The sequence below is a fragment of the Pieris rapae genome, chromosome 13 (genome assembly GCF_905147795.1).
Source record: "Pieris rapae chromosome 13, ilPieRapa1.1, whole genome shotgun sequence".
In the NCBI taxonomy this organism is placed as follows: Eukaryota; Metazoa; Arthropoda; class Insecta; order Lepidoptera; family Pieridae; genus Pieris; species Pieris rapae.
This window is the reverse complement of record NC_059521.1, coordinates 5,474,393-5,490,885: the sequence shown is the minus strand read 5'-3', so window position 1 is coordinate 5,490,885 and position 16,493 is coordinate 5,474,393. Positions and strand designations below refer to the sequence as shown.

Here is a 16,493-nt window from a genome sequence, read left to right as displayed (position 1 = left end):
AATATTTGAGAAAAAACAGACCTATAAGGGCGACTTATTTATTTTAATCAATCATACTATCATTTGACATCATACATATGATGAGTAGACTTTTACTACAGTTGAATCTCTTTGATATCAGAATATTATAACCTATTAACATTTAGGGCCTGTTTCACAATGTATGGATAAAGTACTAACTAGCTATGCAACAGATAAATTATTCGAGAGATAAAAGTTCCGAATAAGATACTTCGCGTTTCATGACGAATAGCGTTATCTGACAGTCGTGAAACGCAAAAATAGCTTATTTGGAACTTATCCGAACATTGTGAAACACACCCTTACTGTCAAAATAAAGTACTCCATAACGTCACATTCAAGGCAAATAAAAGTTATTATTACTATGTCATACTTTCTTACGGATAATGGTTCCATAAAGGCGCAATCTATATTTGAATGTAAGCAAAGCAGACCAAATATCGACGAGTCTAAATCAATTAAACGGTGAATCACTCAGACATAAATTGGTGCGCAATTAACTTTCTCAATCGTAAAAGTGTCTTAGTACGTTATACATCACGTTTTATAATATTATATTATACACATACGTAAAAAATAATTTTCAAACGTAGTTTGAAATTCTAACATTAGAGTTGGTTATTGTTACTATTTAAAACAAAAACACGACTAAAACAGAAGAACGTAACTTCTTAAATATTAAGAACAGGAGGTCAAATGGAAGGAAGTCATAAAGTTTCAGTAACCAATACGTTCAATCAAATCAGTAAAAAAAATTAGCATAATATGCCAATAGTAACAAGACAACATAACAACGTGGAGCAATTGCCACATCAACATCTCACAAGAATGAATGTCGCATATACATAATATTAATAGGAACTACATACTATACTAAGAATTTATGTCTCCCTGTCTACCCCACTCTCGAGAACAAGGTCACTGTTTCAATAAAAGTTCTTCGAAAGAGGCTATTTCTTACAAAACATGTCTAAGAGTAACACGAATACAAATTGCTACTTGGAAAAGTCAAATCTTTTAAGCATTTTTTTGATAATTGAATTAAAAACACTTTTGTAGTATAAATGTTTACAATACATAATTTTCTATATTTTAGGCATCCTAGTGTATTGTCTATTCTGACTATAAAGAATCAATGAGACTCTACACTGTTTTCGCACACGAGGCCTTAACTCCTGTGTGAGTTCATTGTATAGATAGCCAACATATACAGTCCAGTCCGGTGGCGTTACAACCCTTAAATTGTCTTGGTTAAATTGCATACGTTTTTTTAATCACTTTTACTTAATATTATAAAACAAAATATTTATTAACAAGTTGATCTTCAGTCTTCTATACCTGACATGTCTTAGAATTTTGGGTTTATGCGTACCGTTTGACAATGTGTTCCCGTTATGATTATCGCTGTTATTGGGTTTTAAAAGAAGGAAAAATATGTATAGGATAGATTATAAGCCAAATAATATCGCTCATTGAATACAAAACGGCCATAAATCAAAATATATTGAAAATCATTTTATTTCAAAATTAGGGACTTAAGCTATAATATTTTACGTTTTGCTGAAGACACCCGTCATTTTCAATCATATTAATGCCAAACTGATCAACCGCCTTTTTTGTATTGTGTTGACTTACGCGCTAACTTCAGAACAAAACCGCCATTTTGTGAGTTGCGACCCCAAACTCGGAGTGAACGCATATCAGTTCAATACAAAACGGCCACAATTCGGAAAAACACCCAATATTTAATACAGTGTTCTGTGCAAAAGAGCCACTTTTTGAAATACGTCTGTTTTGCATGCCAATTTCAAGTAAGTATATTCTGATTTTCTAATGCAACATAGCCATATTTTGGAAAACGTACATTTTGCATTCCAAAATTAAATAAGGCGATGCCATATTTACAAATGTGTACTTTTTGTATTGAATTTTTACAGAGGTATTAATAATTTATGTACAGCTAAACTGCATGTTTTAAAAATTTGTCAATTTTAGAACAATGGCAATTGGCCATGCTCAAAATTACGCACCATCTAGAACTGAACAGAATCAAACCTTGTTCCACGACAACACGCAGGAAACTGAAATAGCAGCACAGGATGGACAACAAAGAGAAATGGCAAATTTTAGTTTTGATACGGACTCCTACCCTGACAGCCAGCCTGATTATAATATATCGTGGTTAAGTGATGATGAAGAGAGTTTAAGAACTTGGAAAAAATCTATTAAAATCGTTCCACCTAGTGACTTCATTTTAATATTTGTTTAATTTTTTTGAGATAATAACCCTAACATTGGTTCAATTTTTGAATGCAAAAAGGGCTTTTGTTGTTTTTATCCGGTTGGAAGAGTGCTATCACAGAGGTAATTATTTTAAAAGATAGAGCAACAAATAAGGAAAACAGTGATATATTAACATCATAACAATTAAAAATAAAAACTTGTTTTTTTTCAAATAAACATTTTTTAAATTTTGTTTCGCCTCTCCTTTAAAAAATGAGGTTTCTGGTTTGTGACTGTTTTGCATTCAATGAGCGATATGTGTGCGCGACGGAGGATGACACGCAACTGACTTAGTATTTTTATTACAGTCATGTCTTGATAAGAAATACTGAATTAACTAATAAAGTAATAGAGTGTCAGCCTGAAAGGGTACAACACCATATTATAATATATATATATATATATTATAGAAACAAATCCATATGGCCCATAGTCGCACGTTCTAGCCACTAAGCCAACATATATGTCCTAAATATAGGAGTCAAAATAATAATTTTTCCTAGGGTTCTTGCGAAAACTCTAATTGCACAGTTTTCAGTTATTAAACGGCGCAATCAAACGTCGAAACAACTTTGAAATTGCCAAACCGCACCGGTATTACAGCTCGAAACGTTCATTGGGGTTATGAATTCAAACCTTTAAATAAAGCCTAACATAATAGAACCTTCTCTGTGTAATTTTGACACGCAATTTTGTTAATATTCACATAGTTAGATGACATTCTATTTTAGTTTGTAGCGCACTTGACTGACCTTTTAACAACAACTGAATGTACAATTGTATTGCGTTTTGATTCGATAAAGGAATAAAGATTTTCGTCTCCAATATAAATGCATTAATTTTATTATAATTAAATAATTGCTGAAAATAATTAATATTTTGTCACGTTCAAATACATGCTCGATTCGAAAAGTTGTAACGATTATTATTACCTCTCACGAATCGCTTCAAAACATTTAAAATTTAAATGCAATCAAACTCAGCGCAACCTCGAACCAAGAGTTGGTGTTTTGGCTTTAATATTACTACAAAATAATGTTAATAGATATACGCGTTTGCTTATCGTATTCATAACATAACAGGGTGAGTTTTTTTTACCACGTTTTTCGTACCATTTCAAAAGTTTTATTGTATAAAATAGATGAATACATAAATAATAATTTATCTAACATAAACACATGTAAATTCTATATCACTTATTAGCAATGCTAACGAACTTCATCGCTTATCAATACAAGTTTAGTAATTGCACAACACGATGTGAACTTTGACTTTTGTCTAAGCGGAAACCGTTATTAATTTTTGTGTTTATAAAAACCACCGTTCAAGAAATAAATTTAAAAATACTCTAATTGGTCCAGCCGTGATAGAGGTTTGCGCTTGGCAACATATTTTGCCATTCGTTATTAATATATCCCCGAAATCTTCGAGACTCAAATATTAAAATTTGTCATCGAAGTTTGAATTACGACCTAACACAAAAAAAAAATTTTATACAGAGAACAGGGGGCAAACCTGATGTTAAGTGATACCGCCGCCCATGGACACTCTCAATGCCAGAGGGTTCCGGAGTGCGTTGCCGGCCTTTTAAGAATTGGTACGCTCTTTTCTTGAAGGGCCCTAAGTCGAATTGGAATACTTCAGTGGGCAGCTGGTTTCCACAAAGCGGTGGTGCGCGGCAAAAACTGCCTAAAACAACGCGCAGTTGTGGAACGGTGGACGTCGAGGTGATACGGGTAGAATTTCGTATTCTGCCTCGACGTCCGATTATGAAACTCAGCTGCAGGTATTAATTTTAACAACTCCTCTGAACACTCCATGGTAAATGCGGCAGAATATGCAGAGTAAGTAATATTATGGTACGTCTACCCTACTTGACATAATTCAGGACTAAAATTAGCTGGTTGGCATTGAAAATATTGTAACTATGCTAACAAATACCATTACTTCTCTAAACAGCTAAACAAAGAAGACGATATATGTTTCTCATGACATCATATTTCAGCCCTCACTTCGTTTAGTATGACAAGTTAATAATTTAAGAGGCTTATCTCGAGATGCGTCCATTAGTAGAACCGGTCGGAAAAAATGCTAAAAGCCAAGTTACATCCTTAATTGGCGCTTTCTAGTTTAACGATTAGGTTTCGTACATTTAAGTGTTGAACACAAATCATGCATATCTTAAAACTATAGCTGCCAGGTCAAAAACTACTCTCAAAATTGTTTTCAGTCGACTAAAGTATCTTTTATCATTGAAATTTGAAATCAGAATTAAGTATACTTCTTAGTGAATATACTAAAACATTAAAAACGTCACTGCCCTTTTCCAAGTAACAGGTAAGCATTTGACCTCAATCTAGCAGCCATAGTCTATTAGGTCATGGCAGCTCTTAGCTTCATGACAATCTTAAATGTAGGCACTGCATAAACTCCTTGAGTTTCTTATCCTTTTTGCATGATCTCTATAAATTATATTATAAACATCTGACTTATTCTCTATATTTTGTATAGACTTTTGAATCTTTATGCATGCAGTCTGCGTGTGCAAGAATATCATTATAGGATATCACAACAAACTAATTCGAAAGTTCTAGAATTATTAGATAATACTCAGCTGAACCTTTGGACTGTGAAATGAAAAAAGTAAAAGTGATGACTTTTAAATAGTCTGTACACTTAGGGTCTCTTTTCTCTCATTAACTTGACTTACTTAACTAATAGGACCTTAAATCTCGAAGGATAGATTATAAGATTACAGCACTTATTATTATTACTCTATTGTTAAAAAGAATAGACGATTATAAGTTCGGGTCAGCTCAGTTTGAACTATATACACGATTAACGAACTCTGAATAATGTAATTATCATATTCCTTAAACTCATAATTCTTGTATTTGTGTTCTATAGTTCTTTCAATTTAATATAAAATTACAGTTATAGGTCTTATAAAATATATTATTAAAATATAAAAGCCCTCTGGCATCGAGAGAGTCCATGGGCGGTGGTATACCTTAACATCAGGTGAGCCTCCTGCCCGTTTGCCCCTTGTTCTTTAAAAAAATATATTTTTAAACATAATGTTTACCCCGCGACTGTTAATTAAATCAAATAGATAGAAAGGCAAATTATCAGCAGACAATATTACACAGCCGCTTTAGCTTTTAGCTATAAAAGTACGGACAAATGAGGGTCCAAATGACGAGTGCCCCAGAACGGGGCTGGCTAATAGGCACTTCTGCGATTTAGGTCGAAATAATGGTTTTAAATGTCTGTTTTTCACTGGTTCGTGAGTCGTTACTTTCTACGAATAATATAGGTGTGTAAAACATGTATCACCGTTTTTTTTTTAATTTTTCAAAGAATCCTATAATAGTTTGGAACATAGCCAATTCATAACATTGTAAGAACTAAAAATCAAATCAGCGGAAACGCACTGCACACTTTTTAAGTCTGAAAGATTTTACCTAGTCTTTATATATTTATGTATGCAAGAACTTCACAAATTACTAAGTGTAGCAGCTGTATGTAATTTAATAGTAGAATATATCTTTATGCGAAACTTTTAAACTTCGAATTTCGTTACACTTTTCATTTGTAGATTTGTTTCGTAAGCAATTGGCAGTCTTTGAAACAGCTTTTATAACTTATTAATAATTTATACTCTATTAACATGTATTAAAACAAATAGCCGGTGGGAATAAATCTAGCAATACTAATTATTGTCGTATTTTTGGCGAATCGCCAGGGAAAAGAAGCCAATATCGATGCATATTACTATTACAACTGCACATTTTTACCATAGCTGGTAACTCACCTGTATCTTGTTAGGATTAAACGTATGAAAACTTATAAGGAAATTTATAATGCAAGTCGAGGTGACATGGACAGGTATTAATTAGTAAAAACATTTGGTAATTTTAACAAAACGATTTCCTTTTAATCATAAATACCTAAACAGTAATCTGTGTAATTCTACCATAATTTGAAAAAGACAATTATTTTGCTATCATGGTGCTATGTTTTGTTTTGAATTTTTTTATGTATAACTTTATATAAAGTTATATTATTCTTATTATGGCATATTATTATATGCCATACTAGCAGACTCGGCCAAGCGTTGCTGTGGCTAAGGTTTTTGTTATATTACATAGTAGTAAATTAATCAAGGGAAACCGTAGGAGAACTTATGTGAAACGTTGGTACCACGACACGGACCTAAATTAAACTACCTTTAACTCAGCGCCATCTGTTAGAATTGTATCAAATAATAAACAAATGTTAATGTTATCGTAATTTTAGTAAGGATGCCTATTTTTTTTGAAAATGAAATATAGCCTATGTCACTCAGGAATGATGTAGCTTTCCAACAGTGAAAGAATTTTTCAAATCTGCCAAGTAGTTTCGGAGCCTATTCAATTCATACAAACAAACAAAAAATCAAACCTTTCCTCTTTATAATATTATAGTATAGATGTAATATGCATATATGCCATATGTAATATGCATATAATATGCATATTATTATATGCATATTACATATGTAACGTAAGAAAATAATTCAGTATGCTTCATTTAACTTCGCGCTAAATATAAAGCAAATATGAATTTCAAAGTAAATAAAAACAAAGTATAACGTCCGAAGGCCGTTGCAATGAAATGGCGACTCGAATCGTTGACATGGAAAGTGGGGAAAAAAATATCTCATTTGAGAGGGTGCTATAGCCGTAAATAAACTTCGGGATGTAATTAATTTGTAAAATAACTGACACGTAGCTATCATACAAATGTATCTTTAAAATATTTCAATATTTGATGCTTGTATACTGCAAAACATGCCGTGTACCTTTATTCTATATTGTCTTAAATTTACACTTTTAAATTTTCTATTATACAATTTACCCCTGCGATTAAGAAGCTTGTTATAATAAAACATCGTTTTTTACAATAATAAGTATATTTTTTACTAGTTATGTCTATTTACTAGTAACTTTTTCATGATAATAATAATTGTTAAAAAAAGGTATCCTTATGAAAATCTCGAGACAGTGAAGACAGATGAACTTCAAGAACAAATTGAACACTAAGCAAAAGTTGAGAGTCACTCAGAAGTTATTTTTATTCATTACAATAGCCCTTTAAGATCTAATGTAATGGAAGGTTGGTATTTTTTTATTCAAAAAAATATATTGAGCAGATTACATTTAATATAATTAATTTATAAGAAATATAATAAAAATGATAAATATAATTTATAAGAAAAACCTTATATTTCATTGTCATTTATATTGTAAAACCATTCCTTCCCGAACAAAAAATACAAATATTTTTTTAACAATATAAAGAAAACACCATGAAAAACAAAGAAATAAATCAGTGTAGTCAAGTAGTTTTTCCATTATAGGTTACACAATAAACATTAATTGACCGATATTCTTATCGGTTTCGTAAAGCGGCATTAATTTTTAATTACAACTATCGGTAAATAAAAAGATAACCTCTGTTCGGAGTTATTGAAGCCTTTTTTTTATAGAACAGGGGGCAAACGGGCACCTGATGTTAAGTGATAACGCCTCCCATGGACACTCTCAATGCCAGAGGGCTCGCGAGTGTGTTGCCGGCCATTTTTGGTACGCTCTTTTCTTGAAGGACCCTAAGTTGAATTGGTTCGGAAATATTTCAGTGGGTAGCTGGTTCCACAAAGTGGTGGTGCGCGGCAAAAACTGCCTGGAAAAACGCGCAGTTGTGGAATGGCGGACGTCGAGGTGACGGGTGGAATTTCGTATTCTGCCTTGACCACCATCGGAGGTGAAACTCAGCTGCAGGTAATCCGAACAACTCCTCTGAACACTCTCCATGGTAAATGCGGTAGAAGATGCAGAGTGACCCCACATCTCTACGCAACGCCAAAGGTTCAAGCCGCTTGGATAGGGATTGGTCGTCGACGATTCGAACCGATCGTCGTTGTATACGGTCATTATTAATAAGTGTAATTACCTCCAGGTCGTCTAGTCTAAGATGCGTCGGCTTATAATAAGCACACACATATTAACACATACTTTGGACCGCAGTAAAAGACCCAGAGCTCCACGAAACCACAGAAGTGCTTAATTAGAGCACCACTAACGTTCTTCCTTCCTTATTTTCTAATAAATTCTAATATAGGCATAATTTATTTTCAGCTTTACCTCATGACCTGCAGTCAGTAAATAACGCTTTATTCACAAAACTTGCAAGCGAATAAAATAGTTATAAGGACTTTGTATTTTTCTAGCATAGTATTGTTGGCTTAGTGACTTCTGGCTGTGCACCAATGGACTTTATACTGACTTGACTATTTGCGTAATTAATATTCGCTCGAACGGTAAAGGAGAATATCATAAAAAAACGACAAAAGACCCTAAAAGTCGACGGCGTGTGTGTCACAGGAGTTTGATCACCTACTCGCCTCGATTTATACCAAACATAAGCTTTTTCGATAAATATTTTTTATTAAAATTACATATCTTTCATACTTATACGCCATTGACATAATATTAGCAACGTAGTGGTGAACACAAATAACAAGTGTTAAATACAATAACATTGATCTACATACCATTAGTCTCTCCTATAGGTGTTCAAATAAAACATGAAACAAATAACATTTCTACGCCTTATATATATGCATTAAATGATATACCTATGTTTAACAACACGGCCGGATAAATGTGAGAAAACTTAGGCTGGATACTAATACTAATACGTATATATCGATTTATCGTCCGACTTGCAAAAAGGCCTTTGTATGCCATATCAATTACCGTTTCTCGATATAAAGTATAGGGTTTCGGGTAAAGTGACATATGTTTCAAAGGTCAAAGGGAACATTAGTATTTAGCGCGTAGGTATAATTTCAAAAGTTGATTAAAGAAGTACATAGCACTTAGTACATAGCATACATAGTCTTTTTATTGTAAACTTGGTAAAGTTCTTTCTGAAAGTATTTCTAGAGATAAGATATTGAAATTGATTCTTTAAAAGAAAACAAAGAGATTGTATATTTTGAAGATGTTTAAAGGCTTGTACATATTAAATATTAAACAGTGTAATGTTACCAATTACAATTCGAAGAAAAATAAGAAACAATGGTGATGGCGAATATGCTCGCTACATAAATTAATTCTTTGAATTGTGTCAAAGAAACCTACATTATAGAATACTTGTTAATGGTTTCACCTTAATTACTGGTTCTGTAAATGTATACCATTTTTGTAGGCGCTGCAACCTCTTTAGGTCTTGGCCTCAGACTTCTGAATCTGTTTCATGATCAATTTTTAAATTTAATAGGCAAGTAAGTGATCAGCCTCCATTGCCTGACACATGTCGTCGACTTTTTGGGTCTAAGACATGTCGGTTTCCTCACAATGTTTTCCTTCACCGTTCGAGAAAATGTTAAATGCACATAATATAATTGGTGTCCATTGGTGCACAGCCGGGGATCGAACCTACGACCTCAGGGATGAGAGTCGTACTCAGAAGGCACTAGGCTAACACTGCTCTTTTGAGTTTCTGTTTTAAGAATTAAAATATATATATAAATTCTTTTTGGAAGTCATAGTTGCGTTATATAATATAAGGTACTCCGAGCAATACCGCAGTATTTAATAGATATTCTTATACTCCGTAATAACGTTGGAATGTCAATCTCCAAGCCGCAGCGGCTCGTGATTAAATTCTAAATTAATTTATATATCTTTTACTATCAAGCTACAAACTAACATCTTTGAGCCATCGCCAAGATTAATAAAATAACTGGTGCCGGATATTTTTGATAAGATGCGTGCACTTTTTGACGTTTCCAACCTTCTAAAAAAAGAAACCCAAGAACGATTCATATTATGTCTTATATTATTGAGATGTTTCACTAATATTTTTAAAATTATATATTAATTAAGTATTTAATATTTATTTTTTGTCTGAATGTCCGGCTTAGTTAGAGATACCTTAAATATTCAAGCACTTGTCTACATAAACCAAGGAGGATCGATTGGCATGAATTGGAAATGGAACACTGAAACTTAGTAATGTATTAACTGTTAGTGATTTTAAAAAGAGAATAAAGTTTCGTATTTTATACAGACTAAAAAATTTACAACCTATCATTTTTGTGGCACAGTACTGCACTTGACAAAAAGCACGTGCGTCACTTTGTACGTAACGTTTTGACGTCTGCCGATCGCATTCTTTGGCTTATTATTTAATCTAGTTTTGAACTATTTTTGTATTAAAGGACTTTGCATTTACATGAGAACTAGAATATAAATAAATAATTGTGGATATAGGTGATTTATAGACTGTGAGAAAGCTTTTGACAAGGTTAAGCATGACGTCCTCTTAATAAGTTTAATTGATATCCGTCTCGATGAAAAGGATTAAGGAGTAATCAGGACTGTACAAAGAGTAAAAATCAATCGTGAAAGTAACATGAGGCAAAGGATAAGATCAGTATTTACCGTGGTGTTCGTTAAGCTTCTATATTGTCGCAGTTAAATGTATATTCCGTGAAAAAATCATTACATATATAAAGGCGGCAAACAAGACAGAAAGAGCAGGTCTCGCGATAAATTGCGCCCCGGCTCGCCCATGAATATTGTTAATAAAAATATTACCGATGTAGTCGGGGCGTATTTCCCGACGCGTATCACTTCCAATACACTTTTTCACAAATAGTAGCCGTGAAATGTATTTTTTGTTTGATGAAAAAAAAATTGTGAGATAGATATCTAAGTCCCTGGACACGATGGCAGGGGAGTAGAGTAGTAGAATGCTTTTTAATTAGAATTTACGAAACTAGCAAATTGTTCTGTACGGCTTCGAAACTTAGACAAATAAAGAAGATACCCGCCGGCGCTTAAAAGCATTTGAGATATGGGGTGCTGTCGTAGCATGCTTCGTATAATCCGGATTCACAAGGTATTATACGAAAAGGATCTTAAGCGAGTTGGGATTTCAAAGGGAAATTAAATAACGGAAAGTTGCGTCGATCAATTAATTATTGTGGGTAAAATCCAGGGCATACGGCGTGTTTGTAGAAGAAATCGTGGCTTCAATGGACGGGATTGCGACTGTTCAACAGTTTCTGCATCTGGCACAGGACATGAAGCGTCTCAAGAAACTGACGGGTTGGCCGTCAGTTGACAGTAATAGAGAGGTACTAAAAGAAGAATCGATACGTCAAAAGTAATGACCCACTATGTGTATTCACACAAACATTACTTAAATCTATATAAATAAATACCATAGACAGTGACTCAGGTCTTATAGAAATAAAAAACAACAAAATGGTTTCTATCATAAGTCTTATTACAACGCAAAGTACCTGCTAGAGCAGGACCTAAATTAATTTGTGTAATAGTATACGGCAAAATTAGGGGTGCGCCGGCATCCCTAGCGTCATGATACAGGACATATATTCTTTTTGAAGTCCATCTCTTTATTTTATTAGCGGTAAGTTTTTTTTAAATTCTATAGCTTTCCGTCGTCAACAAGAAGTCAATGGTTTAAATTTTTATTTTTGTCGATGCACCCTTCTTTTGATAAATTAACCTCTATTTAAAGTTATAGGGAGACCATATGCGGGTTGCTAAGAAATGTGGGGTTTGGATAATAGAAAAATAACAGGCCATGAGACATTACGACTACCAACGAACATGAAAATTAAAGAATTACTTTTTTTTCAGAGATATCAAATCAGCTGATTAGTTTTGTGTCGTTGATATATGCGTGACGCATTTAAAAGCTTTCATACGACAACGCCCTAAACAGTAAAAGCACCGTGTAAGTTGAATTCTATCAAGAAATAACTTATAAAAATGCCCAGTTTCACGATAATAGTAGATAAAAAAATCTAAAATAACCTATTACGCAGTTTATTATCAGTTCAATCCGGAAGTAATTTGTCGGTCATCTTTATGGCATCAGATTTCTGTTTCGTGATTTTTGCTGAACTGAAAAGTTGTTGTTCAGCCCGATGTGTCTGACAAATGCCGTCGAATACTGTGTCTAAGGCATACGAATTTACAGGGCATGTAAGATGCACACACGAAATAAAGTTCGTTGGTGCACAGCAAGGATTCGAACGTACGAACTCAACCCACTAGATTAACACTTTTCAGCCGTGACTAAGTTATACTCATACAGTTAGTACAAATTACTACGACCATTATAGTCGTTCTATGATAATTTGTCCTCAAATTAAAGAGTAATGTTTCGCCTAGAAATCATTAATTCTGAGAAGTAAGTTCTGTTAAAAGCTGTCATATGTCAAAGTTATGCATATGCATACCTTTCGTATAACAAAAGCACGTTACCACTATTCAGGTATACAATATACATTTACATTCAATGTCAGGTCACGTATAACGTTGCATCGTGTGATCGAGTCTATTTACCGTGAAATGTGCTGTTATTCTTCTCATAACCAGATTTCAACTTTTTACTTTAAAATACATAAAATGTAGTAATAGTCGTCTATATTCTGCTTGACTACTGTTTAAAGTAACGAAAAACGATTGTCTTTTCATCACAGCGTAAATATAATTAGACAGAAATGGACGATTAAAAGTCGAGCTAGCCACTCCTAATTGTTAAGTATATAGGCAAGCCCCATTATTTTTATTGATTTACTTATTTCAGCCCATCAAACACTCCTAAATAGTTACTTATTAATGGCGGTTTTTTTAGTTTTAATGGACACAGAAGATGAGGAAAATAATTTAAATTTGTACAATAATAATAAACTTATGAATGTTGCAATTAAATGCACATGAATTGAAATCTTACAACATCTCTTATCAAGTATTTACAATTACTAAATTTTAGATTAGTTACAGTTGATATATCCTTATTGAAAATGACTGTTATCTTTGACATATACCAAATACAATGATAAACACTATTTTATTCCAAATAGTTATCACATTCTTTCACAGAATAATATAGGTAATATTTAGTGTAAATTACAAGCATGTGTAAATACTCCATACAAGCCAGTATATTATATTATGCAGAGTAAATGTCATTGAAATTAAATGTTTTAACAATCTTACCATATCCCATGATATTTGCTCTATATCTTATTTTAAATTAAACCATGCAACAAATGAATCACCTTGTTTGTATTTTAAAGGACCTTATTTAGAATAAGGCTGGCATCTGTTAATCAAAGAGAATGGTTCCTAAAGAATTATCTTATCTATTAACAATGTATGATAATTCAATGATTATCAGAAACCAACCTACAGTAAATGGAAGTTTCCTTTTATACAAATACATTAGATCTGAACAAAAGATCATGAATTTTTGCAGGACAGAATATGTAAAAAAATATCCTCATTCCAAAACTATAGTTTTATGATAAAACATTTTCTAAAAAATACTCAATTAAAAAATACAAACCAGTTTTCACAAGTTTATAGATATTGGTAAGATAAGGACATTTCAGTCTACACAAAAACGTTTTTGTGAGACTAACCCAACTTAAAATATCAAGTTCTCATGCATTAGTACTATAAATATCATTATTAAAATAATCGGAAATTATAGTTTATTTCAAGGATTTTCCTCATTGTAGATACTCTTGCTATTATTATGGTAATATATATAATAACAGAACTTATTACTTCTGATTACAGTATTTTAACTAGACTTAGAGAGTTAAACCCTTATTTATTAACAAACTTTGTCAGTAAAATCATAAAACTTAAATCAATTTAATATAATAAATTTTAAGCTATATTTAAACGAAAAAACAATTATATTTAAACATGTTTGACATATGTAGTTTGTTAGACTTAAAAAACTTTTCAAAATAAATTATTCAGATTTCTGTAATATATAATATTTTTCAATGAACAAAGAAAAAAATCAGTGACAAAAAAATAATACAAAAAAAGAACAAAAGTTTAATTAAACTGTAAGGCTACAATTACATCGGTTAATAAAAATTCAAGGTTTATCTAAACTAAGATGTTTATATGGAATATTCATACATCAAAAAGCAAAGTAGTTTTACTACACAAACAGAGGAATTCTAAAAACACACCTGTTTTTTAATTGTTATACTTACAGAACTGTTTCCATACAAAGTGTTATGGTTACTGTAATGACTAATACAGCTTCATTTTATTACTACATAGTGTACATGATTCATCTATATCAGTAATAATAATGTTTAAGAGGCTTCATACAGTGGAATTGATACTTATAAAATATAAACATAGCTACTGGCTGGTTTCCAAACAAGTCAAATGACATCTAATATAAATCAGATACCTGAAGACCCGTAATTAATTCTTACTTCCATACCAGTATCCTGTCATTGAAATATACTACCTACATCCGTCACAATCACTGATTCTAGGTTTAATAGCTATAATTAAAGCTCCATAAAACTATTATTTTTAAGTACCGATTGGGATATTAAATTTACCTTCTATGATTTTTTACATAAATCTATCGTAAGGATGACCCCCACTCGCACGAATACATGACGTATTAGTCAGCATGCCACAAAAAGGGATAATTTATAAGAAAAAAAAGAAACCACTTTGTAAGACGTTACATGAAAAGAAAAGATTTTACTTACATCTCTTTACGCAGCAATTTGATATATAGACTCACACACTGTATTGTAACACAATAAGGTCATGTTTTATCGAGAAAATAAATTTAAAATCACCACATAACTGCAATTGTACATAAAATATGTTAAATGTTAAATGACAGAAATACTAAGTGGAAAAAGACGTCTGGATTGGATGGAAGATGCACAGTTTATTATTTAACATCCGACGCTAGATGGCACGGCTGACTGAAAATTTCATAGACTATAGAGTTAAAATTTGAGGGAACACCTAATCGTAGTATTCTAAAACAAAAAGAATATTGAATCCTACTAATTAATGTTTCTGTAAAACTATACTTAAAATTTACGCGGTCTTTCAAAGTAAAATAAAATGTTGATTATGAAAGCATTTAGAAAATGAAGATATAGTATTGCATTATGCATACAATCCGAAACTGTTGGTTTTGTAAACAAAACAATTTTTTTATCGTTTTACAAACATGGTAGGTGATTAATAACAGATACCTGGTAGATAAAATAACAAAAAAAGTATCAGTTTAGTTTTTTTCGTCTGGTTTATAAAAATGGTTTAAAACTGGTCACTTATCAAACATTAAAAGAATATCATCGGTATTCAGTAAAAAAATAGAGATGAAAAGTGATATATTTCAATAAATTTTTCCACTAGGTATATATTTTGTTTAATTTTATTTTTGAATTAATCTTAATTTCTGATTTTTTTTTGTTTTATTTGAAATAAATTTCTAGTTTCTAGGCATTGTTGTAAATCTAAAAAACGATAATCTGCAAGCCTTGGTTTGGTGGTAACAAACTTGCTACTACTGCTACTACTACATAAATATAGAATAAATTTTATTTTTTGTCTGCAAATTACAATTAACTTTGAACTTGCCTATGAATCAATTCAGCATGGTACTGGTATTTTATTATTAAGAAAAGGAAGGACAGGGGTAGTCATGCTTAAAGTAGTAATATTACTTGATTTATAATTAACGCGTACAGAACTTAACATTAACGTGTTTACAAGCATGGTACGTCATAGGGGCCAGTGCGACGCCATCTTGCATAGAAAAAAATATTTTGGCGAGTTTTAAAATTATGAATGTTTAATTTGAATTATTAAAGGAAAAAATAGCAGACTTTAAAACTATAATTGGTACAGAAGCCTAGTAAATAACTTAAATGGTACAAATAATATATATTTCCTTATTAATTAATAATTCTTGTTAGATTTTTTGTTTTAACTAATTTCTTACAACAATTAAAAACTTCAGTTACTTACATGTAGCTAGTGTTTACTATCTAGTTTGCAACTTTTTAAACAAACATATTTTTTAACTATTTTATTTTATGTTTTAAAAAAAAAGTACAAATTTGGCGCACATATTACTCTTTAATTTATATGTTTAGAAAGGGGTGGCAGTACCTTTTCGACATTCACCATGCATGCTCGTTGATTAGTATGTCTTGGATTTGGTATACTATTAATGTAGAATCTCATATTAAAACAAACATTAGGAAGGAAATAAGAAATGAGATCGTTGGCTATATCCATAAAAATAAT

General features: G+C 31.9%; 1 protein-coding gene across 4 annotated transcripts in view; it reads right to left on the bottom strand.

Moving 5' to 3' along the window:
- The window catches only part of LOC110998996 (transmembrane and coiled-coil domains protein 2), a 32,419-nt gene extending 17,289 nt beyond the window's left edge, over window positions 1-15,130 (bottom strand). For all 4 annotated transcript variants that reach the window (XM_045630658.1, XM_045630659.1, XM_045630660.1 and 1 more), the window contains exon 1: window positions 14,930-15,130. The gene's annotated coding sequence lies outside the window, so the exon portion shown is untranslated. The remainder of the gene's footprint in view (window positions 1-14,929) is intronic.
- Between the last annotated feature and the right edge of the window lie 1,363 nt (window positions 15,131-16,493).